Here is a 26630-nt window from a genome sequence, read left to right on the forward strand (position 1 = left end):
ACTAGCAGAACCTAAGCCAGACCTGCCAAGGTAAGCCAGGAAATGCTCCCCATCTCACACACATCAGGACAAGGATGCCCAGCAGCACCACCCAGACAAGCTTGGGCCAGCCTGAGTGGGCATGGGACTACTACACCAAGAGAAGAGCTATAGGAGCTCTTTGGACTGCCCAAGCACCTGCAGGACTTTTTTCTGGCCAGGCAGACATGGGTCACACCAAAGGGGGGCACGGAGGGAGGGATTGATGGAGGAGGGGGGAAGAAAGGAGGAAAAGAGAAAAGGAAGAGAGGAAGAAAGGAAGAAAGAGAAGTGCTTTAGTGAGGATTTGGGGCAGTGTAGGAGTGAGACAACTTGGGGAGCAGGACCAGGAGAAGTGACAACTGCAGCTGTTGGAATGCACAGACCTGGGACAAAGCTAATAAAGCAAACCATAGGCCAACAGTTCCTCCTAAATCTCAGTAGAGGAGCTACATTGCCACAGTACAAGGCTCATCTGAGATCAGCTAAATTTTCAGGTAGCTCAACTGGTCCTCCTGCTTCATCTGTACTCTTGTTTACAGGATTCTTACTATCTGTTATTAATAAATCTACTACAAAAATGTGCCTCTGTGTTTGTCAATTCTTCTCCTGTTACACAACGTATACCCATCAGTCTCTTCTCCCACTCTGCTCTTCCGCTTTCCCCCTAAAGTTTTATTTCCTCTTTCACAGGCCTGAGAACAATGTCACTTTATTTACAACTCTCCTTTCCAAGTACCCAGGCATGACATGCTGCCTTCCTATTCCCACTTTCCTGTTCTCCCACATCCATCAGCCTCTGTTAATCTTCCGACTAATTTTTTTCCAAGTCTTTCTACTTCTTCCTGCCTAGTAACAGTCAAAAGAGAAGGCCAAATCCTCACAGGAGTCCTCCTGTGAAAACAAACGTGATCAGAATCCATCATTCACTTTTCAACACTGTTTCACTTTTCATAATCACACCAAACAACTCTGGTAGGACCAGGGTTGGTCCCCATGTGCAGCTGTCACAGCATGACTATCACCTCCATCCCTGGACACCTGACTAGTAGCCATTTCAGTCTCCTTCCAAGAAGAGTCTAGAAGGTTTAGAAGCTGAAGCACTAACCCAGGAGCCTGGAAACACATTACAGATGTCAACAAACACACTGCACTTCAGTAAGGTCTTGTTATCCTCTTCCAGTACTGCTGTTCCCTCCTGCAGTGGTAGGCTTGTTTACATACCTGCAACACAGTGAACTCCATCAGGAGATTGTTCTAGTCAAAATTAATCCATAAACCATTATTGTAATGAACCTGTTTGCAGACCTGTTTTATCAGGACTCCCCAAAGACACAGCCCAGGAGCAGAGCTGGGGCAGCACAGGCATGGGAGTGAGCAGTCAAGTGGAGGGGAGGGCACAGCCACCCTCCAGCAGTAGCTATTACTTGTTTAAGAGCAATTCTACAATTATTGAAAAATGCCCTGCTCAGCCACAGACCTTGACAAAAACAACCATCACTCTGAAACGGGGCACAGGATTAACTTGTGTTCCTAAACATCAGAAATGAACAAAATTGCTGCTTCATCCCTTGCCCTTCTGTTAGTAAAACACAGTATAGAAACAAATTATGTTTCTTCAGTGGACTCTCACAAATTCCAAAATCTCAGCAAGACAAAACACTGTCTTGGCTTTGCCTAAAACCACATGGGATATCCCACTGAGTTATCCATTCAGATAAGTTGTGTCAGTAAATAATATCCAACTGGTATACTCTGAACATACCTAATATGGATAGGACTGAGCTCAAAAACAGTAACTGCTCTGAAAATATGGATGCATGATGCTCCACCCTTTGTGGAAGAGCCTCTGTAAAAGGCCAAGTTGTTCTATCTCCTTGGAGCTGCAACCCAGAGCCCTTGGGATAGGGCTTGTACTCAAGGCCTCACCCAGGCAAATGGAGCTCTGCACAGGGTGTGAAGCAGCAGGGACGTGACCTCTGCATCCAGCACAAACACCATAAGCTCGGCTGGGCTGCAGTTATGACAGCCACTTCTAGCAGTATTTGAGATGAAGTGAGAGCTACATTGCCATGGCTCCAGGCTCATGGGAGAAAATCTGGTGGAAAGCAGCAACTGCCCCATCACAATACCACTTTTGGTGGTACAGAATAAAAATTCTGAGAGAAGGGTTCTCTGAGGTACCACCTGCATCACCATCAGACAACTACTACCTTGCAGAAAGTTCTTGAAGATCTGTTCCATAATGACCCACTGCCCTTCCTCTAAGCATTCTTGAGAGCTTGCTGTCAATAGGAGCAGTACTGTCCAGACACTTCTCTGCTAATCAAGCAAGAGACAGCTTCTCTGCAGGCATTAGGACAAAACTGACCTTTTACAATCCAGTAGTATTTACCTCCCAACACCTACCCTATGTGCCTATGAAAGACAAATGGCACTAATAAAGTGCCTCTTATTCAACAGAAAAAAACCCCAAACCTTAAAGTTTCTGAAACATACTATTCTAAAGAATTATATTCTATGTCTTACCCAACTCCAGCAGCCTGCAAGAATGAACAGAGTTAAAATCAGGAAAAAAAAATTACAGCAGCTGACTGTCCTCAAGCCAGCTGAAACTTGACCACAGAAACATTTGGCTAGAGGTCAGCTCAGGCTAATTACTTCAGTACAGAAAGAGAGCCAGGAGTTATAAAAAGGATAAAAAAATATCTTGGCCCTTTTCTATAGCAATGTTGGAGTAAGGTCAATCACAAGTGAATTTAAACACAACATCTCTCCAGTGGGACATGAACAGAGTCAGCATAAACAGGCGAAACTGGGCTAAGAAGCTCCCTGAGAAAAGAAGCAGTTTAGTCACAGCACACTGAGTTGTTTCCATCTACTCTGGTCAGGTAAAAATGTTAACACTCAAAGTAAACCAGAAGGAGACCTTCTTATAAGAAAAACTTGCTTGAACTGAGATCTTGACCTTTACATAGTTTCCGAACCTGAAAGAACCAGAAGGAAAGAGGAGGACAAGGACATTGAAACATACCTATTATGGCACTTCTGGTTTTGCCATGACCATTAATTCAGGGTACTCCAAATATGACAGTTTCTCCCCAGTAACCCCCTCCCTCCCTTTTAGCACCGCTTGCAACAGCAGCATCTCTGCAGCTAGCACAGGACAAAAAGCAGCCTCTCTACTGCAAACCAAACCACAAAATTACTGAGTGAAGATTAATCTGAAGAGTTTTCCATACACTGCTGTTTCATCATTCCACTAGATCAGAAAGAGGCAATAGCACAAGAGTATGCCATGCATGAGAATATACACCAGCAGATCCACCACCAAATAAGAATAAGTGTTGAGAAGGGAACATAACTCCAGGCTCCCCAGATCTGAATCTTCTTTATTGCAACTACCAAATATGTATGCATGTACCTGTGCAGAATTTTTCTGGGTGAAAGGCCTTTATTATTCACAGTGTGAACATTTCTTAAAAGTTATTTCAGGGCATGAACAGTGACACCAAGAGGTAATCTTTCTGTGCTTGCCTAAAAACATTCCCATCACTTTGGCTGATAGTGCATAGCTGAAATCACTTTGCCTGCATACCCTCATTCCCCTGAGTGCCAACAGGATGGAGTCATGCTGCAACTGAAATTAGTTTTAGCCCTTCCGATCAACACAATCTAAAACTGCAATGGACTTAAAGCCTTCTTCCCTTGCTTGCTGATGTTACGGCTTGATTAAGTCATCAGCAGCCCTTGGACGAGTGCCTGCTTTTACACAGCCCTCATCAGGGCTCTATACTCAGCCACAGTAAGAAACAGAGATAACAAATTGTCTCAGCTGATATGAGGTACACACCACTCACCTATTGCATACTGTTATCCTGGATACAAAAAGATCAACGAATGATACCACAGAAGCAGAAGTTACGTATTCCAAATTAAAAAACCAACCAAACAAACACCTCACAAATGGTACATTTCACTTAAAAAAAGTCAAAATCTTAACAAAAAAAGAAAACATAAAGTTGCACTTACTATACATGTTTTTATGCAAATTTGAGGACTTTAAAAAAGTACACTATAAATACAAACTAAACCTGCAGAAGCAACTCTATTAATTAGGTCTTTATGTCAGCAAAATAATTTATAGTGATTTCAAGTGTTAAAATGTTAAAATTGCAAATAGAATCTATTGAATTAATTTCTCACTTTGAATTAAAAAAATCTCTTTCCCTATACAAACTTATGATTTTGGAATAGAGAAGTATATTAAATTTTAATTTCAACACCCAGTTTATTTCTCTCTCTATTGTAAGAGACACCTTTAATGCTTTTAGTGGGTTTCTTTTTTCTATGGATCAATGTGTCTATTAATTACTTTGATTTAAACTTGTAACAGGCCAAATAATTATCAGTTCTTTGATATGGTTAAGGAGCCCTTCAGTGAATCCACATTTGGACATTTCTCTGGGGTTGTACTGAAAGCTCTTTAAAGTCATTCTCCAAAAGCTTGGCTAATAACTCTAAGAATGGCTGTGGCAAATGAAGTATCACTTCTTTATTTACAATAAAATGTGCTGTACTTTGACAGCAGTAACCTAATGGACTAGGTACACAGAAGGAGGATCTCAGCTCTTAGACTAGTAGATCTCTCCATCAGAAAATAGTTCCTAAAAAGAGGATTGCAGTTATAGTCTTAAGTTACTGTCTACTACACAGATAGAAAAAATTGAACTTGGAAAAGACTCAATTGCTCTGTTTACCTTTCAGCCCCCCAAACTGATCAAAGCAGTGAAATAAATGCATCTCAGATGAAAGTGCAAACATTTAGCTGCATAACATGCAGATGGGAATTCCTGAGCAGATACTCAGCTTTACATATAATTGTATCATTAAGGAAGATTCAGGCATATTTGTGAGAATCTAAGTTTTTCAGGCTAAAAACACTTTCTCAACTTATAGTACTAATTCTTCCAAGGCTTCTCGGTTTGGTGTTTTTTTTTGTTTTTTTGGGGTTTTTTTTAGTTATTATTAGTAATTTAGTTATTATTAGTATTATTAGTATTTATTTAGTTATTATTAGATAGCAGTCATCCAAAAGACAAAATTCTGCTCTTTGCTTTGTTATTTGTACAATGAATTGCAAAGAAAAGTGCTAGAAGCAAATGTATATTCCAGTCTGTTTGAAGAAATATAATGCATCCAATTTAATGTCCAATATCATGTTAAGAAAGCAAAGAGAAATATCTAAGTCTGTATCTATTACACCCCTAGTAATCTGCAGTAAAAAAATGTGATTTTACTCAATAGCCTTTCACTGAGATAATTATTCACACCTTACATAAAGAAATTAAACGGTATTTCCAGCTCTGTAAAAAAATCCCAAACCACAAAGCAAAAGCTCTTCATTGCCTTGCTGGCATTGAAGTTCAAATCCCATCAGGACTACAGCAGTGTGGACCCAATCCAGCAAAGCAGTAAAAAACATCTGATTTTAAGCAGGCAAGATTATACATTTAACATGAGAACATGGCTAAGTAATTCTCCTAGCATGGTGAGAGAGCTTAGCACCTCACAGAAATTAGGGAAAAATAATGAAGCACAGGAAACATGGTGCAAAGCAACCTGTGTGACAGCACTGTGAATTTAGGCTGGAACATGAGGGAAAACAGACAAGATTATTTTATGCTTGATAACAAATTACCATTTTATATGTGCTGTTGGATCATCATTACACAGCAGGTCAGTTCCACTGTTCAGTCAGGACAATCTCTGCAAGCTTTCTGCTGTGTGCCAGGAGAAAGCCAGTATCTGCATTATTGCTCAAATTAAAAAAAATACTACCTGGTACTTGGGCAAATATATTGTTAGGTTTCAGCACATATCATAAATAAATCCACATCTGATCTCTTGGAGCTCTTCTATAACATGAAAACCCTGCTCCCTCTGATTTCCTTATATTGCTCTTTGAAGTCTGCAAGGCAGGTTTGAGTTCAAGGTGATTGGAAGAAATTGAGAATGCTTTGTTCAAAAATGCTTGGCTGTAATCCAATTCTATTTCACTCGAGATCACTAAGAGTTTCATTATTTTGGAACAGTTTGGTAATAGCCAGTCATTTTTGCTCAAAGAGCAATTTCAGGAAATCAGAGCTAGCAGGCTTTTAATTTTAAATAGTACTTATTTTAAAAAAAACATTTCTTCTAGGAAAAAAAAAATCCTCAAGAAGTTGTAAAATTTAAGTTCAAGGCCTGATATTTAGCCTAGACTAACGGAATTACTTAACAGCTCATTACCATGGGACAAATTAATTATATGGTTTAATCGCATGCTAAATTATTAGTGTGCTCCTAATCAGATTAAAGACTACATAACAGAGCCTGTATGGCATTTAGGAAGTCATTAACTTAAATAGCACAGTAAGTGAAAGCTAGTGAATGACAGACAAAGCATTTCTGAGTGCATTTCTGCATGACCACTCAGGACTCCAAGCACTACTCACATACTTACTATCAGTTGGTCTGCAGGAAAAGTATCTTCCTGACGGAAGGTTTAACAGCAATCACTGCATTTTAATTTACTGCAGTTTTGTAGGCCCTGCAGCTCATGCAAGTTTAAGATATGACGTATATTCGTATATTTTGAGTCTGTAATATGCAGACTGAAGCCAACTTTAAATTTCAGTTAAAGTGATTCAGATTTAACATATAAGCACACCTATTCAATGCAACTGTTTTTCACAATAACTGCAAGCAAAATTAAATAATGTTTAAGAAGTTCTGTTTTAATAAGAAACAGTATGATTGGCTTTCCATGTGCCCTCTCTGTGATCATACCACCATTGTTCCCTCCCCTATTTGTTGCTGATTTGGCACTTTAAGTCCACACAAATCTGAATATAGAAATGGTGGGCACCTACCAAAAAGTAGGCTACTGCATTCAACAGCTGCTTAAACTACTTCATATCAACACATAGAGAGATTTGGAACTAGATCCTTAATTGTGAAAATCAGCTAAAAGTTGAAATAAGCGCTGAATGAAACGAGCAAGTGGAGAAGATCATTCAGTATTTTTAAATGCTGTGCTGCCAAAACAAGTTTTCATGAGGTAAGAAATAGCTTGTAAAGAAAAGATGATCTCTGTTCAAACCTTTCATAAAATTCTTTAAAAGTCTGTTAACTTCTGTCTCCACCCGTGCTGGTAAGACCTGGGATACAAAATACCCAACTTTTAAATTTAAAGTATGTTTTGATGAAGCATCACATATACTATGCCCACATTTACCAAAGTGGCTTAAAAACATATGAGCATTTTAAGATACCATCCAAACAGGATCTCTAAAACCTTTATACTGAAACAATCCTTCTGATACGCATTTTTATGATACGGCTGTTGATGACACCTTTTAGGCCAAAAGCTGTAGGAGGAATGCTGCTAATTTTTAATTGGAGATTTTTCCAAGGCTAGAGTGTCTAGTATTTCCAAATATAGGGAGCCTGACTAGCTTTTTTGCTGACAGAATTTACTGAAAGTGCACAAACTGTGTACACAGCTTGATTTTTCATGGCCTTCAAGGAACTTCTTCCAATCCACGTTTTGCAACATACAATGGCATTATTTTAGCTGTTTCAGTTATCACAGGCCCTAAAAGAATTCTTCCCAAGGAAGCAGCATAAGTGGGGTCTGGTTTGTGTCATGTGCTTGCTGCTTGCACATACTTAACACACACATGCACACAGTCATATTGGTGTTTTGATGAAACCTGAAGGTGTACCTTCACAAGCACTCAGCTCATCATTTACATCCTCTCTCTCTCTCTCTCTCTCTCTCAATCTCTCTCTCTCTCTCTCTCTCTCTCTCTCTCTCTATATATATATATATATGTATATAAAGATATATTTATATCCTGAGTTTTTACATATGAGAGGGTGAGATTCCATCCTGTGAGGCAGATGAGCATGGCTTAGATCTGATGAGCAGGAAGTATGGGATGGCTCATGGAAAGCCTTTTTTCCTGCTCTGGAGAGGTAGAAGGGTACGTAACATGGGATCCAGAACAGCTTTGAAATATGACTGATTATTAAGGAAGGGGAGACAAGTTTGGATTGCTCACTGAGTGATGAAGCCAGCCTGCTTTTTAAGGTGCATAGTCCAAACAGACATGCCTGGTAACCTCTAGAGTTAACGATCTACTGAAGAGTTACTGGTTCAGAGAGTTTACCTCCTAGTAAATCTGCGTGGGCACCTGCAGCTATCATAGCACTACAATGATGGCTTTCTCTTTACAGCTCATTACCTGTTAAGACATAAAGAGAAATGCCAGGCTGTTATTAAAAATGCACATTGGAAACTGACAGAGCTTTGTTCCAATGCCCATCATTTCCCGTAAGAAAACTTCACCAATGGAGAAATTAAGAAGTGTCTGTAAAATAAGCCACAGAAACAACCATATTAATTTTAAAGATAATTTGACAGACCAATTTATAAAGAGGTATTTTAATTTTAATACTATGCCAGATAGTATTTTCCATCAGCAAATCTGGAAGCAGCCAGCAGCAGGAATCAGTGGCATTATCCATTTAAAAGACAGAGAAAGGGACACACTGGGAAGAGGAACATTTAAACCTGCCTGCATTTAAACCTCAGCCTAGCAGCAGAGTAAAGCATGGACTACAACACGCCCCTTATATACCACAGAATATTACAGTCTTGTGGATACACGGCCAGCCATCTCACCAACACAAAATAAAGCTGTAGTGGATTAAAAAAAATCCCAAACCCAAAACCAAACAAACCAACCAAACTGACAGTTTGCATTAAGATGGAAAGAATTGCAATTAAGAGGAAAGAAAAGCTCATCTGAAACACTCAAGCAACTAGAAAAGCCATCTTAATAAGTGTATAGCTCTTTCACAAACAACAGAAATGAACTGTGCTCTTTAGCTGTAGTAACACCGGTGTAGTGGATGTAAGCCTATCATACCACATATACCACTTTTCAAATGTCAGAGACCAAAGCAATCATAGCTCAGCATTACAACACTTGATTTTAGACATCACACATAAAGTACATCAAGTTTGGACTGATCAAAATGGGATACTATGCAACAAACAGGTGCTACAAACAACAGAGCTGCCCCGTGCAAAGCTGGCTGGCTGGCCAAGTGACAGCACCGCTGCCTTCACTGATTTTATGACTTCCTTCTCTGCAGGAACTCCATCACAATACCAACTCATTAAAAAAGTGAAACTTTGGAGCACATTCAACTGTTCATTAAAAACGGGAAATGCACCCACATTTTTCCACTGCTGTTGCTGTTATTTGCATGGGACCATGAGGAAATAGATATTTACAGATAAAATTCACAGAGCCTGGGGCTTCACCCACAACCACTCTAAGTATTTCTCAGGCACAAACCCACTCTGTGCTGTCTATTCACAAATATAAATCCCATACCAAGCTAGATCTCAGATATATCATTCAAAAAAAGGAGCAGACTAAAGGGCAGGACATTGCAGGGAGTTTTGTAAAGCCCTGCTGGGGGCTGTTCTCATCTAGCACATCACCCAACTTCTCTGAAGTCTGACTAGGAGCCTTGCAATAGTATGCATTTTTATACTAAAGCAGGAATCAAGACTGCTTGCACAGAGGCCTGTCAGCAAAAGGCTTAGGAACTGGCTCTCTCCCTTTAATCAGCCACCACTAAACACCCTCACATCACTCAGCCCTGGGCTCTGAATGGCAGTCTCACTCACATGCCATGTGGAAAGTGTCAGCATGGAAGGGAAAGAGCAGGACTGTTCCTTTTTTGTAGTTCTTGTACTGAATTAATTTTATATCACAGGAAGCTTTACTATTGGAGAGACCAAAGACTTTCATCTTAAGAGAAACTTTTAAAAAATGTAAAATAAAAATATATATACATAAAAACATTTAATCTTTTTTTTTTTCATTATCCTTAGCAATGATACTATCTGGTAAAATATGCATGACACCAATCACACCAACCGTGTGACAGGAGCCATGTTCACATATGTGTTATGAGACTGACTGCTGTCAGGTTCAACACAAACTGTACAGCAATATTTAATAAATCTCTTCCTCATAGCATATATTTTTCCCGACATTATTAAAACTGTGGAATATCACAGCAGAGAGAGTTTTGAATTGCCCTGATGCATAAATAAGTCCTTATTTTTAGTTCATTTGCTGCATACAAGTTTTTCTTCAGTAATCACACTCATTAACTGGTGACTAAATTCATATGCTTGAAAGAATAAAAATAAGTCACACATAAATGCAAAAGGTTTAAATTCTCCCCTGGTAACACCACGTCAACATGACATCAAAGATGATAAGCACTGTGCAAATAGCACTTCGTAAGGATTGGGATCTTTTAGTCCCTTCTGAAAGTTCATAAGTATTAGCCTTCATTTACAAACAGGAAACTGAAACACAACAAGGTTACAGAAGGTGACAGAGCCCGAGTGAGTTTGCGGTGGAGCTCAGAAGCAAAGCCAGACCCCGGGTCTAAGCTGTGTCCTTCTAGTTCTAGGCAGCTCACAGAGGAATCAGGAATGGGCAGTTTAACTATGGATCAAATCACTCCCTGGGCACAGGAAGCCAAGAAAACAGAGCCCAGAAGCAGTTTTCTGTATGGTTGTTTGGCCATGTTTCAGCTATAAAATAACAGAAGTCATTCAAAAACTGTTTTCCAGGTGTGCTGAACTCTGTATGAAAAAGCATGGTAACCAAAACAAAGAAGGCTTTGGTTAAGAACATCGCTAATGACTAATTTATGCATACTTTTACAAGCATTTTTACAAGTAACTGTTCACTGTTCTGACCTTCTCATTACCTTGGTAAAATTCATATAGGTAAATATCCCAAGCAGAGATCCAAGGTGCATGAATGAATCTAGGGCTATACCATCTGGTTTCAGAAACATAAAAAACATAGACATAGGATAGCAAGTTTTACCTACTGTTATAGAAACTGAAGCTAGAAATATCTATAATTTCTCTTCTATTTAATGACAGTACAACTATGTACACTTAGACAGGAATAGCCAGTTCAAGTATCATAAAACTGCTACAGTACACACAGATAGCAGCTGTAAAGTCTCATGCAGCAATTTAACACCAGATTACAGCTTTTCAGCTTCACGCCATGAGTAACCACGGGTCTGAATGCCTTATACACTAGATATTTCTGTGATGTTCAATTCAAATTTACACCACTGTATTCTGATTAGACTTTCAGTAATACAGGAGAGAACCAATGAATTAGACATTAATTAAAACAAATATGTATATTTAAATTCAATGACACTTTTAAGTGTTATTTAAACCATAATTTGTTACCTACAGTGTTCTTATAGGCATTTTCACATTCTCCTTTATTCATAAAACAGAGATTTTTTTCTCTATTTGTTTCAATAGTGTGCATTTAAATTCAGCTAATTAATATCCTAAATAGCACTCTATGTGGGAAATGGCTAGTTAAAATGCAGTATAATAGTTTTTCTCTGACAAGGAAAAATGGCTTTTAACCACTTCAAAGAGTCACCTAGTCCTCTGTCTCAAATGCTGGCTACTAGAGATTGACAGAAGGGCTTGAAGTCATCAATTTAATCAGGACTGAATCTGACAGCCCTAATTCATATATCTAGATTGTTTTGGGTATTAAAATAGGACAATTAGATCCCAATCAGAATTTTGTATAATGCACATTCTAAGTATCACCTCCTGCAGGAATGAATCCTAGGATCTGTGTGGATTATTTTGGGGTATTAAACGACACTATTGATCAATCTGCTTAACCAACACTGGTAATAAAGTCACTCGCAGGTAAGATAAAAATTATCACCCTACCTCAAATGTCAGCAGGGGATGGACAACGCTTCACGCCTCCCTCAGCTCAACTGCAGATCACGACCCTCTCCAGCCATCCCAGCACCTTCATGGAAACAGAAAAAACAGACAAGAGTTGAGCTCTGGAACAGCAAAGGTCACCTGCAGTGGGAGGGCACCATGACAAAATCCAGGCTGGTGTCCTGGTCCTGCTGTCCCTGAGGGAAGGCCACCAGCAGGGCCGTGTGCCCGGCGGCGCCGAGCGCAGCACCTGGGCTGCTCACTCAAACTGCACCGGGCCCCAGCCCCGCGCCGCTGAGGCCTGCCAAGCCACAGCACCCTGCCAGCCTTGACATTAACGTGAACACATACTCAAAAGGCAAAGAGAGGTCAAGGTGACTGATCAACTCACTCTTAATGCACATTCCTGGTGAAAATCAGCTGCCCTGGAAGTAATCTCTGAACCACTAAGAGGATGAGTAATATCTCACTACCACAACAACAACAACAACTCCTCCTCCTACTACCACTTTAGAAAATGAATTACAGCACAGTAATTTATAAACTGGTGAAATTAAGAAAACAACATTTCATTTCGCTCTTAAAGGAGGATGTCTAAATCTCAGGAAGATGGCACACTGATTTAAAAAAGTAGCATGATATGTTCTGAATTCCTAAGCACATTTTCACTGCCATGATATTTTGGCACAGCAGCAGCATCCAAAAGAATTCTTAACTAGCAGCATTTCTCTGTTAAAGAAAAATAACATAAATTCAGCATGGAAAGTTACTTCTTCCCAAGAATTCAAGTCAGCTTTTGAAGGCATTTTAAAAAGTCAGATATTTTAAAAGTCCAATAATGCTCACATTATTTGAATAATTCACAATAATCTGGTTTCTAGTGGGTGGGACTACCAGATTTCACAGCATCAAGTTCTTTAAAACATGGGGGGAAAAATCAGACTGCAAAACCCCTCAAATAATGTTTAAAGAACTACTGTGTACATGCAAACTGAATGCCTAGGGTCACACTGCCCTTGCCTGAAAAGAAAAAAGTAACATTTTAGAAGATAATTTTCCTCTACTGAGTTAGCACTAGCTGAAAAAAGAGCATCAAGAATCTTTTTGTACCCCCAGAATTTTCTATCTGTTATGTGTATAATTTTAATGTACAGACAGATCACTAAACAATGGAAAGCAAAATGTGCTTTTGAGTGAAAGTTTCATCAAATTTCTCTGGAATCCTTCTATAGTGCAATGTGTAAAAGGCTGACACCTCCAAGTTTATACTAAAAAGCCTCAAAACAATACCCTCCCCACCTGCCAAATGAGAAAATCCCTCAATATAGAGAAAAATTGAACAGACATTTGAGATAAACAGAAAGCCGTTTCCATGCAAAAGCATGACTAACATGTAGTATTACTTTAAAAAAAACCATCTTATGTGCGGTTATCCAAAGTAAAACCTGTAAGCACGGTTCCCTCCTGGTTCACATCATATAGACAAGCCCCTACATTATAAGTCTTTACATTAGTCTACCCCATAATATGCTCAGCCAAATTCTATTATCACACTTTTTAGAAAGCGACAGCTTACATTTCGGCAGGCTGAGAATATTACTGATTGTGTCCCACATTCATATGTAATTCTACAAGGAGTCTTGTGTAATTTAATTTCGGACTTTTGAAAGAACTCGGAATTTCAGGCAGAATAACTGAGCAGTGAGCCACAACTCTCATTTCCAAAAATAAAAGGACAGCTTAGTGTGGAACAAAGTTATAAAGTCTTAGCCAGCTATTGACTGAAGTGAGCTACTAAGGACTACTGACAAATTCCTTTTTCAAAACACTCGCTGTGGCACTAACAAGGGGAAATGACCTTTATATGACAAAGTCAGAATCCTATTACAATAGGACAGAAAAAATTATTCCAGCAGTCCTTCCAAAATATTTTGAAACCCTGCTCAGCAGCAGAAAAGATCTCTCATCTACTTTATGGGCAACAAAGGGAAATGTCCTAAGTTCTGACTACCTGATTGTACTTAGAACATTTTGTTTCACTCTTGGCAGCTGCAGCGATGTAGTCCAACCCCTGCCGCTTTCTGCTTGTGCAACAGCCACCCGGGGTGGCTGTGACAGCTACATCTGGCTCACAGATACCAACACAATAGTTAAGGGCCATAAATCTTGCTTGACACCTAAGGCCTGTGAGGCTTGTTCAACAGCTGAGGGCTAGTTGAGCATGCGCCAAACGAAATACGGCTGCTGTGCAAATATAATAAGTCAATCATCTTACTCCATAAACAGTGGGCAGCCTGAGGCTTGATCAGCTCTCCTGCACAGAAGGGGCTGTGTTCCAGGAGCTCCCTTTCAGCATGGACACCTCTCTACATTAATTCTTGGGGCTGAGAGACTCCTCGCCTTAGAAGATTCTCGGTAAGTGATTAGTAACATGCTAAACTTCAAAATTTTACCTAAGTGACATAAAATATTGATTATGCAATTACAATCCTTTAGCCATAAAGTGTTGACCAAGCCTGGGACTAAGTCTGGATCCAGGCACAACTAAACTCACATCAGAAAATTTGGAACACAGGGGAGCCCTTTGAACCTTGTGACTCAACAGGATGGTCTCCTGGACAGTTCTGTATGACTCCATCCTCTGTGCTGTAAAAAATCAAGTATATCTTGCCATTGAATATCATTAAACTGCTGACGCATTTACCACAAAACTTTGTTAAATGGCTGAAATGGCTGTTTTACTTCAATAAAGATATTCTTACTTCTCTCTTGCAGGTGAAGTGCGTCACTCTATCTGTGGCAGCAGCTAGGGGTGATAGCACAAAAAATGCCAGCAGCAACAGTTTAGAACAACCATACAAGCACAAAATCAGCTATATTTGCACTTGGCTCTGACAGTTCATTATGTGTGAAAAACAGGCATTACTGTACATAAGGTAATAGGCTGGATGTTAAAATTATTAGCAGTCTCCCTTTAAAATGATTCTTGGAAATACTGCAGCTTTGAAAAAGGGTAACACAGATTCACGTGAATAACTGATATAGGTGAAGCTCTTTTTTTTTTTTTTTTCAGGGACACAGAAGCACATTTGATTACTGTAATCCACAAACAGTAAAAAGGCAAACAAAAGGATTACAGCACTGAGTTGATAGGGCCAATCCAAACTAGTTTGTTTCACAAAATAAGAAACAGACCCAGATGCATCAGTGCCTTAACTGGGACGTGACGATCTTTGCCCATTATTATCTTCTCATTATGTCCTAAGCTAACCTACCAGAAAATAATAATCTGGACAAGATCAAATGACTCAAATGTGCTGGAAGTTCTTTCAGTCTTCAAAAAAGCATCTAAGGAAAGGTCCAGTGCTGAAAAAAAGCTGGAAAGGCTTTTGAACCTCTCCCATGTAAAATCTTAATGATGAAGTACAAACTAGAGAAATGTACTGGAAACTGGCTGAAATGCCCTGCTCAAAGGATTTCAGCCAATGGCAAAAAGTCCAGCTGAGGCACAGCCACTAAAGCAGCAGCCCAAGAGTAATTTCTGTTTAAATCTCCATTAATGACTTTTTTCACTGAAGAGGGGACAAAACAGTGGAAGAGATTTTTTAGAGGTTGTGGAGTCCAGGGGTACTCAAAAGTCCAATGGACTCAAAGCACAACTGCATTAATGAAATCTCGCTCTGAGCACAAGGTTGGACTAAATGATATCCAGGCATCCTTTCTAACCTCAGTAATTCCACGATTCCACAATTCTGTGGAATTTACATATCTAGCTGAAAAGTTGCAGGCAGCAGACTTTTAAGTATAAGAGGAGCGTATAAATTACATGCTTTGGAAGAAAGATTGCAAAAAACCCCTGTGATTGCATGGAAAATTGAAAAGGGGTGGACTATTTCCAAGCAGACACGTGACATGGATTCACAAGTCCTACAAGATTGTCCAGGAGTTCCTGCTTCTCCATTATGCTGGGCTACCTCTAACGGATGTGTCAGAGGCACCTGTGATATCTGGCACCTATTTCCAGAGCATTTGTGCTCCTGAGATTGACCTAAGGAATCCTGTCTCTTTATTCTATTTCTCTTGTATTTTATTTCTTTCCATTTCCAGTTAAACCACTACTCTACACCTTAACTCAAAGGAAAACAAAACAATTTGTCTGGGAAGTATCCTAATTTTACCTGAAAAACACTTTATTTCCCTAGATTGCATCAATTGTGATGTGTGACACTTGCTCAGAGTCTTGAACTACTTTTCCCTAAACCTTTTGAAAGTATTTATCTCAAACAAAAGGAAAAACAGACTCTTCACACGCACTTTTGAGTCATTCCAATCATTTTATGGCAAGCTGAACATGAGCCAGCAGTGCCCTGGCAGCCAGGAGGGCCAAGCCTGTCCTGGGGGCATCAGGGACAGCATCAGCAGCCAGGCAAGGGAGGGGATTGTCCTGCTCTGCTCTGCACTGGGGCAGCCTCATCTCCAGTGCTGGGGGCACTTCTGGGTGCCACAGTGTAAGAATGACATCAGATTGTTTGCATGTGTCCAGAGAAGGGTGACCCAGATGGTGAAACCCCTTCAGGGCAAGACTTACGAAGACCATTTGAAGTGAGTTGGCTAGCTCAGCTTGGAGAGGAGAAGGCTGAGGGGGAACCTGGCACAGCAAGGTACACTTTCCTCCTGGGGGCAGAGAAGGGGAGGTGCCGATCACTCCCTGGTGACCAGCGCCAGGACACAAGGAAGTGCAGTGAGGCTGCACTGGAGAAGTTCAGGTTTGACATTAGGAAAAGGTTCTTTACTGAGAGCATAGTTGGTCACTCCAACAGGCTCCCCTGACCATGGCACCAAGTATGTCAGGGCTCCAAGGATTGTTTGGACAATGCTCTTGGTTATATGGTTTATTAATACTAACTAAATTTATTAAAAATTATAAATTTATACTAACTAAATCTATTAATACTAACTAAAGCAGTTCTATATGGTCCTGAGAGGGGCAAAGTTGGACTCAATGATCCTTATAGGTCCCTTAAAACTTGGGATATTTTGGGATTATGTGCTCTTTCTTAGGTTCAAACTTCTCACCTTCAAACTTGCAATGGGGTTTCACATTCTCAACTAAAATAGTGTTCTGCAACTGTGAACTCACTTCTTAAATTCTCTCATCAACTTTCTCTTCTGCACAGGAATTCCCTATATTCCTTCAAGGAAACACGAAGAAAACACATCAGAACCTTCCATCACCATTCCCTTTTTCTTCTGTTCAGACACCAAAAGCTTTGAATCTGTTTAACTTTACACTAGTCTCACCAATCTACTCTGGACAAGGATCACATTCTAGTTCCAAATCAGAGTCTTTTTCCCCTCCCCTCCTCAATCTATTCATATCTTTAGGAGTCTAACGATAAATCCTGCCCTTCATGCTTTAAATACTTCACTGAACCACATTTCTGCCCTTACAGACTTGGCAGTCTTTGCCCCTTTGACATAACAATAACCGGAACATTTTCTTAGCAGCACTAAGCTGAGTAACAACTTATTCTTTTTTGGCACTCATGGTAGGATAAAAGATGAATTTATGTTTTCCACTGCATTATGGTTACAAGAGTATATGCGGACGGATAGCTCAGGACGTCTACACTGTGGTACAAGGCGAAATATAGGAATTAATACACCTCTTTGACCTTTTAAAAGAAACCACCAGTATTGTAAAGGATGCAAACAGAAATCCTAGCAATTTCACTTGTCAAACAACATAGCTCTTGTGGTAACCAGAAATTCAGACTGCCTTTCTTAAGTGAAATATGTCATATTCCCAGCTACAGCTAATTATCTTCTTGTGCTGGAGGAATGTTATGAAGAATAGCTTAGTCAATGTTTACAGAAAGTATTTTGAGATCTGGGCAGCTGGAAACCCAGAACTCTATTAGCTGAAACTGTTGCTGACATATCAGTAACTTAAAAGGAAAAGTCTTTTGATAAATTAACAGGAAAATGACAAAGAAAAGATTAGAAAAAAATATATTACTGGATTATTGTAGTCACTTCTTATGTCCACACTTAAGAAACTAACTTCAAAAGAGCATAGACATAAAAATGTTGCTTGAAGTCTGGAGCACCTTTTTACTATCAAGGTAATAGCCAGTTAATTAAGAAAAATACATAATGGATTACTGTACCTGGTGATAATCCACATGTAGCAGAAACAATAAGCACTAGATTGCTCTTCAATGGAACCGAAGAAATACTGAGGAATCAAAAACAGAAATAAAGAACAAAAAATATTTTACAAGGCTGAAACAAAATGAAAACTGGAATTTACTAGAAGAAAAATAATATTAATTTTAAAAAATCTCCATCACTTTAACTCATTGTTCAAGTAAACAAATTACTGGGCACAAGTAACTGGTGATCTGTGTGACAGAAATGGAGAAAATCAGGCAGTGCAACAGTGTCAGACATTATCTGGTCCAATCCCCTTCTTCCCAGCCAGATCACTTAATGCAATTAATGCAATTCAATTAATCTCCTTTTTGATTAAACATTTCTCAATAGGCACATAAAATGGTCAGTTGATATGGAAAAACAAATCTATTAATACTATCTAAAGCGGGAATAAAAACTGGTTCACAGAACTAAGACTGTAAAAAGGAAGAAGAAAAAATACAGAATTTTTGAAAAGTAAATACAGCATATTCAGAAAATCACCCAATAAATGTATGCTGCCAAAATTGTCAGTGCTTTAAGAAAAGACATAGTATAAAGAATGACTTGGCAAACTATTAATACAGAAACATACAAACAGTATTTATTGGATCAAAAAAGCTCATGACTAACCAGCACAGTGAGTAAACATTTTATGCTTTGAAGTACAGGGTTTATAATTCAGAGATACAAATATTATTTTAGGTGTACTGGGGCCTTAGTATGTAACTCAGGCAAAGACGAAACCTCCAGGGTTCCCTCTCCCTCTCTACTTTTTGGAATGGTGCAACCTTAGCACATCATTCTTGAGAACAAAGGAGAGAGATTTCGGGGATAGCAGCAAATTTACCTTATCTCCATCTCTTCTACATTTGAGTTTAGTTTGGCCATTAAATCTTGTAGCTGCTACCCTAAGCATTCCTAATGTTTAAATGCCTGGCTTTACAAATTCTACAAATTGGTCACATTCAAACAAAGCGTTGCCTCTGAGTAGTTACTTTCTCCAGTGTTCTCTTCACTCAACAGCAAATACAAAAAGCCCACTTTGTTGCCATATCCTAAAACAGCTACTTCGCTTCCTGCCTCACTATCACTCCTTTTTCCTCAAAAAGGCTAAAATTTGCCATTTCAGCTTAACAGGGTTCAGATTTCACTGACACGAGAAATGTAACTCTTCATTAGTTACTGGGTATTTTGAGTTTCACTCAAAGTTATGTAGCATAATGGGCTGTTCTTTCTACACTTCTGAAGTATGTTCTCAGCTTTTTAGTCCTGAACTGCGCTTCCTAAGAGCTTCTGCAGTCAGGGGAACCTGGACATCACTTGGCTACACAGAGCAATGCCTAAACCCTACACCACTGACCACACAGCTCCAAGGTCTGCATGACTCGTGCTATCAAGAAGAAACCCCTGTGAAGAGATTAAGCATTAAAGAAAGGGGTGTACAGAAGCTTGCTAAGAAGAAAGGTGTTGAAGCCAGCCAGGACTGAAAAGTGTGGCTGGGAAGTACACAGGCATGCAGGACTGAAGGGCTAAAACGCAGCCCCTTCCAGCGACTCTAGATGCCCAGCCAAGGGCTGAATGAGACATCCAGGCCTCACCAGATGTTCCTGCAATATGCTGAGATACTTGTGGCCTCAAATACTGCTGGAATATGAGTGAATGTACAAATCATGTTCAAAATAAATATTTTGTTATTATAAAATACGGGTCTTAATTTTGTTCTTCAACAATCACCACTGAGGTATCATGTAACAGGCAAAAAGTCACTAAGATTTACATCTTAGCTGTGGCTTTTCTATTGCCCTCTGTTGCAAGCTACATATGTACTTTATATATTTTCATATTCTAAATATATTTCTATTGTGGTAATCCTCCACAATTCTGGAAAACAAATACACTTAGTGCTAGAGAGCTGTCTCTTTAACAAAGCCAAAGGAGCCATATATGTTATGGCTTTTAATATGTTATGTTATGTTTAATATTAATAGGTTATGGCTTTTCCAAACTCTAAAAGTTGCTGAAGAAGAAACATTTTTTGTTGGTGTTAGTCTTATCTTTCTTCAAACTTTCAAAATTTCTGCTTTCTAAAACCTAAATCTGAAGAATAACCCTACAACAAAGAAGTTAATAGATCGGGAAAAAAAATATTTTAAAGGTCGCAAGCAAGACTCAACATTTTATTTCAGAGCCCAACATTGCTTGTAGGGAGATCTCCAATCCAGTTCCTTAACTCAATGACGATTATACATGGCATTACTGGCCTGTGTCACCCATGGAAAGAGAGACCCAAAAGAGATATTCTATGTCTCAAATTCTGATGCCTATACAACAAGGACATTTTAGAGTAGATTTTGTATTTTTCTTCCATTCTATTTTAAACATTCTATTATTCGATCCTTTTATTAGATCAACAGAAGAAGGAACACAGCTCCAGAATTCCTCCTTGGAAGTCAGTCACAATGAGGCACTTGGGAAATCTGAGCATTTAATTCATACCCTTCCACTCATATTTCCTAAGACTGCCTGGGCTTGCATCGATGTATATATTTAAATTAAAGGTTTTATGTATAAATACAAGTTTCCGTTTCATGTTGCAAGTTCTTGTCATAACCATCATTTACTTTCTCTTAAATTCTGCTGCTGATTTTCATGTACATTTACATCCACACTGCCTCTTTAGCTTTAAGTCTTTTTGATACATCTCAGGAAAAGAATAAAACAATGTGTTATCCAGCCAATGAAAAATTGAGTTCAACTATAAGACCACCAGTATCACAAACTAAGATTTATTTACCTGTGGCTAACTAAGGAACAGAAAGTATCATTAGCAGGGTTTTTTTGGGGGCTGGGATCAGAATTTACATAGGAATGGGGTGGAGAATTCCTCCAGAGTCTTTTACCTAAGGTCTCAAGTGAGAACATGTATCTTGTGCAATTGAAATCTCCAGCCAAGTACTTCTCCATTGATTTAGGCTTGTTTTTCCTTCTAAAAATATTAAATCAACAATCTTAAATCAGACTCAGGAATTCAAAGAGGCCTATTTTCAGGGGTTGGCAGGAACACCACTGATGGCAGGACTCAGCTTCCAGCCGGTAGCCAATATTAGACTGAATTAGGAATATAAATTTACTTACATATTTACAAACCTATACTTATTTCATATAGGTATTTATTTCCAACTCTGTCATATTTGTTTATACAGTCCACAACATAAATACTGAATAATTGCAAAAGACAATCAAGTAAACTCACTTAACACTTTCACTTAAAACAAAGGCTTCCTCTTCGCACCTCAGTATGCAGACATCATAAAGCTTCACTGAAGAGAGTCCTATATGCCTAATCAGATAATCTCTAACAGCTTCCTTATGACATAATTATACCTTGATGGTAAATGATGTCCTTAAAAACAAAGGGATTCGCAGTTTTCTTGCCTTTGTAAGCTATGTTTAATAATGTGTTTGTAAATTTATTTGCCTCAGTACAGAAGTGACTTGCAAGTTATCAAGGACTCCGAAATATTTTGAAGAACCTAAACAAAGAGATGTGGGTTTTGTTAGTTCTTCCAAACCTCAGGTTATTTCAGAAGTTTCATCATAGTGGACTAACTGGCACTGATAGTAACTGAATAGATGCTACAAAGAATGCTTCTAGGCTTAATAACTAGATTCCCACAAAGCATGTGCATTTATACAGATGCAAATTATGTTTCTTTGTTCTTTCATTTAATGGTAAGTTTCAGGTAAAGTTCAATTCATGCCTTCACCTATTATTATAAACTTGAACACTCATTTTCCATTACTGAATAATTAATTTCATGAAGCTTTTATTTACCTGTTCAGTGTTTAAGAACCTAGATGAAGGGATCAAGGGCTTCACTTGTTACAATGTGAGTCTTTGAAAAGATTATTTACAAGCATCTATTTCTGTAAGCAGTTCTGTACTGGGCACAAAGAAGAATGAAGTCAACTTTCTGGAAATAAAACCTGAACACGATTTAAGAAAAATAATATACCAAACTCAGAATTAAGACAGTGACCTACACAGATAAATAAAAAAATTTTACCAAAAAGAAACCCTAGGGTTAAAAAAAAAGAAAAAAGAAAAAAGAAAAAAGAAAAAAAAAGAGAGAGAAAAAAAAGGTATCATATTTCAAGCAACTTTCAATTCAACTTGTTCCTCATAACTCTGGTGCATGCTACCTTGCCTTGCCAAAAATAATGAATCAGAACAGTGGACATCAGTTAAGATTGCCAGGGCAGCATGAATTATAGAATTGATCATTGCCAGACTGAAAACTCACAATAACGGTTATAAAGATAAAAGTAGCATTTCAGAATTTGGTCACAGATTGGTAAAAATAACTGTAGATATGGCTTTGTGCAATTTTTAGAATGCTTTGTTTCCTTCTAAAGTAGCACTAAGTCCTCAGACCACATGCTGATATCAGAACATTTCAGTAATTTTGTCATTTGGAACTAAAGATCAATCAATGATTTAAGTTTTTTTATGAAATATAGTTTACTTTGGTAGCTGATTTTTCAAAGACCTAAAAAAGAAAGCAATTGTTTCCAGCAATTTCAGTTTAAGTAGCAGTGTGAGAAGCTGAAAGTGCTTCTCACCAGGGTGAGTATTATTCTCCAAACTCATGAATTTTTAATAAAAATTATCACATAAAATCACACCCAAATACCAAAGCAGTTACCATGCCATGAATTTGGTCCTTCTGAGTATCAGCCTGCTAGAGAGCTCAGCAGACAGAATCTGCTACACTCAGTTTTTCCTGTGAAAGCCAGTGCACAGAATACTGAGGTAGGAAGAGATTTATCCTGTGAGAGCATTTCCTACCAGTAGCAATCCATTCCTGTAACCACAGCTGAAGTGACATCCATCAGGAGAAATCACCCCAACAATTAATTGATTTACTTAAATAATTCACATAGGAAAGCCAGTTTCAAGTAACAATACATCCTCTTTTTCTCATAAGCATACCACAGACCGACTCTTTCAGAATGCCACAGCTGCCACAATGACTACAGCAAGTATCAAGACTGGCAGGGAGAATACATGCATGCCCCTCAGCCCCCTCCTTCAAAGGGAGCTCATACTCTTGATGAATGACTCCTAAGAATCTTTCAGCTTTTTAGGACATGGTGGGTCCTATGACATCTCGAAGAACTAGACTTTTCCATAGGGAAGTGTGAATAAGGACATACCTGAATGAGCACAGATGAATTCAACTCTGACAGAGCAAGAAAGAGCTCACATGACACTCCCTGAGCATTAGAAAAATTAAGTGAGAAGAATTAAGAGTGTAACAAAGCCTGAGGGTGGAATTAAACATGTGTAGAGAAATTAACAGAGAAATAAAATATTTAACTAAGTCTAAATATTCACTATTTCCACTTAGTTCAAAGGGACAAGGATCACTGCACAGGCAGGGAAAGACAGAGGACAAGAAAAGCCTGGTAAGGTAGATATGCTGGTGAGGTGGTTGGATGTCATGTAACAAACTTTGGATTTCTTATTCACCATGAGCTGGAAAACACGCTATGGCAAAATGTTCAAAATAACCAAGGAAGATTCAAAACAGAGCAACAAAACTCACAGTTTTGTACAGCACAGTCTGTGCTGATCAACAGCTCATCTCCAGGCTGGCCCACAGATCAGCTCTTCCCACATGGGCGATGACTCAAGGATAGCATCATTCAGACAGCATGGGTGGTGTCGCTCTGCTACAGAGGCCCAGCTTCTTTTCTAGGTATCCAAAAAGTGCTCCAGGGGCATTATGGAGAACACTGAACAAACTCTGTGCTCCTTTTATGAGTCAACATTCAAGCCATTCTAAGACAGAGCCCAGGAAAGAGAAGGTAACTGCAGGTCACATCAATCTCCTGCTTACTGAGAGATCTCTGAACAGTGCAGGTAAAATACACCAGGGAGCTGCCACACAGCTGCTCCACATGGGCCAGCCAGTGCAACTCATCTACTACTTTCCTCCTCTGATATCTTTGATTTTGGAGAAAGGAGGAAAGGAGTGGATTAATGTTGAAAGAGCTGGAAGATTTCTCTCACCTATTAACTAGATGGATTTTTGGTTTTGGTCTACTCTAAATCCTTCATCTCTCTCCTCTTGCTCTCTGTCCCTCTCTCGTGTTGTCTTCTGACCTTTCACTCTAGGGCTCTACTTTTCCATTATAAATAAGTTCAGTATTTCTCATCTTGCAAAATTCTCTGTTCTACCAGCCCAGAACTGTCATGAATCTGCCTACAATTTTCACCTCAAACTCATCAAGCCAAACACATCTACTCACTAGAAGTCTAATCATCCAGACTTTAAAATATGGATCTTTTGCACCTCAAGAAAATTCCTGAAGATTTTTTTTTGGAAAACAAATCAGAATCTTAATTCTACTCTCAGTCTTCTTTGCTCACTGCTCTGATTGAACTCCACAAATCTGGTTTTTTTGTGAGGGTTTCCATTTTAGCTCCTTACTTTCAAACTCACTCCCCTCCTTCCCTCTTATCTTTTGGAAGCCTCACCCAGAAACAGCAGCTTTGCATATATGTAAATTCTTCTGACTGAGCACAATCCTCCTACTTCTTACTCCAAATGAATTTCTCTTGTCACAATGAAAAATACAGCTGGGAATAAACTGAAAATAACTGTAAACTCAAACTGACTTTAACAGAAGTGAGATTCAATGAAAGTATGCAAAATTTTTCTTTTCTTCCCCCTGAACGTAGTATCCACTGCAGTATTATATAAAAAGGTAAGAATTTGTTTGAAGACATTATTTAAAATTTTACACAAATCTTACTTCAAAGGTTAAAGGATAACTGAAATGAAAGACATTTAAAGGCCAAAGTAAATTTAAATAAATCCCCCCCTCAAGTGATTTAAAAAAAAAAAAAAAGGAAATTCTTGCCAGAAAGAAATTAGTTGAACAGCTTAAAGCTGCACAAAAAAGAAAATCAAGTTAAGAGTTCACTGATCTAATTTTTAGTGCAAGATTGCATACAGCTGAAGAACAGGTTTTTTATGGCCACATCATCACAAAAGAACACTAAGGGAAATTTGAAGTGTCTATCAGATATAACGACTTCTTCACTGAAAATTACTTTGTTTCTTTTATTTGATGCCAAAATAATAGTAAATTAAGGCAATCAGAAGGCATTTCACTACCACTGCTTATACTTGATAAGCACAAATAGCTAATGCTTTTGAAAGATAGTAGCTGTCTCCACACTAAGAACAACATCACACTAGCTTCCGATTAATCAAAACATATCAATTACTCTGCTGTTAACTGAACTGAGATATAGATGACTTCTATCTACATTACTTCATAAATATGCATTTTTAAAAATAAAGTGGCAACTGCCTCCCTTTCATAATAATTTGTGCTTATGATTAGAATATAGAACTGCTATATTTGTTTCCATGCCATGTGTACTTAGGCAGATGTAAATTTCTGCAGAGAAACCTTTTAATATTTTCCTTTGGTTTTTTTTTTGCCTTTAAAGAGAAGAAGAGCAGATACAAAACAAAGTAGAGTTAGTGAAATGTGGTAGGCCGAAATAAAAGATTAGGAATCCCAGCACATTTCACATATTTGTGACAGATGTAGGCACTAGCATCCTGGAAATCCCAACTCCCACACATACACATTGTGGCCATATGATGTGCTCAAGTGGTACAAATTTCACTGGAAGGATCAGGGCAGAGTTAAGCATTAGGAATGCCTTATAATGGCAAGAGACACTAACCCAAATACCCCTCACTTCCATTGCAGAATAGTGATTTTGACATTACTCATACAACTTTCCTCACTTGTAGACAGCAAAAACAAACTGGTAAGGCTATATATACATTGAACCAGCAGTTCAGTTGCTTACCAGTTAAATTCTTCAGTTGTCCTAGCTCAGAACTCATTTAACAAAATATCATTCTCTTCAAGTGCCATTTTGTTAAACACCCCAGAAAGAAATAAGCCCCCGCATGCAGCGTGAACTACTTTCCCCTCTCCACCACAGGGCAAATATAGAGTATCTACAACAGGACTAGGGCTTCCTGGGAAGAGCCTGCATCTCAGTCCAATACCAACAACATGGGTAACATGAATATGTAAAATAAAAAGTTTCAAAATGGGAGATATTTTGACTTCATTTTAAAATTGAGACTCATTTCCCCCTACACACTACTTGAAATCTTTGAGTGTGGTATTTTCCCTTCTGATTCTCCAGAATGTTTCTACAGGATGCTACCAGGTCCTCTGATACCTTAATGAAATCACACAAGGGTGGAGAATACATTAGTTCAGGAATGCTGGAGTTGGACTCTATTTTTTAAAAGTAAAAAGGAGAAGCATCTCTTATTCAGCAAAGTGCTAACCAGCTAATTACGTGTATGTGAAACGTATGAAGAGTTCCTAACATGGAAAATTGCCAGTGCCTGCTTATGCATCATTTACCTTGAGAAGTGGACTCGATTCTCAGCCACAAACCCGCATAGTTAAGATTTCAAAGACGCTGCAACACTAA

General features: G+C 38.7%; 1 protein-coding gene across 4 annotated transcripts in view; it reads right to left on the reverse strand.

The window, feature by feature from the left end:
- The window catches only part of GHR (growth hormone receptor), a 117219-nt gene that overhangs the window by 62284 nt on the left and 28305 nt on the right, over nt 1-26630 (reverse strand). For 2 of the 4 annotated variants that reach the window (XM_058823291.1, XM_058823290.1), the window contains exon 2: nt 11888-11972. The gene's annotated coding sequence lies outside the window, so the exon portion shown is untranslated. Of the gene's footprint in view, nt 1-11887; nt 11973-18057; nt 18126-26630 lie in introns of those variants that run through there. The other 2 variants (XM_058823289.1, XM_058823293.1) reach the window with 2 other exon arrangements.

Source organism: Ammospiza caudacuta, chromosome Z (assembly GCF_027887145.1).
Source record: "Ammospiza caudacuta isolate bAmmCau1 chromosome Z, bAmmCau1.pri, whole genome shotgun sequence".
Lineage (NCBI taxonomy): Eukaryota > Metazoa > Chordata > Aves > Passeriformes > Passerellidae > Ammospiza > Ammospiza caudacuta.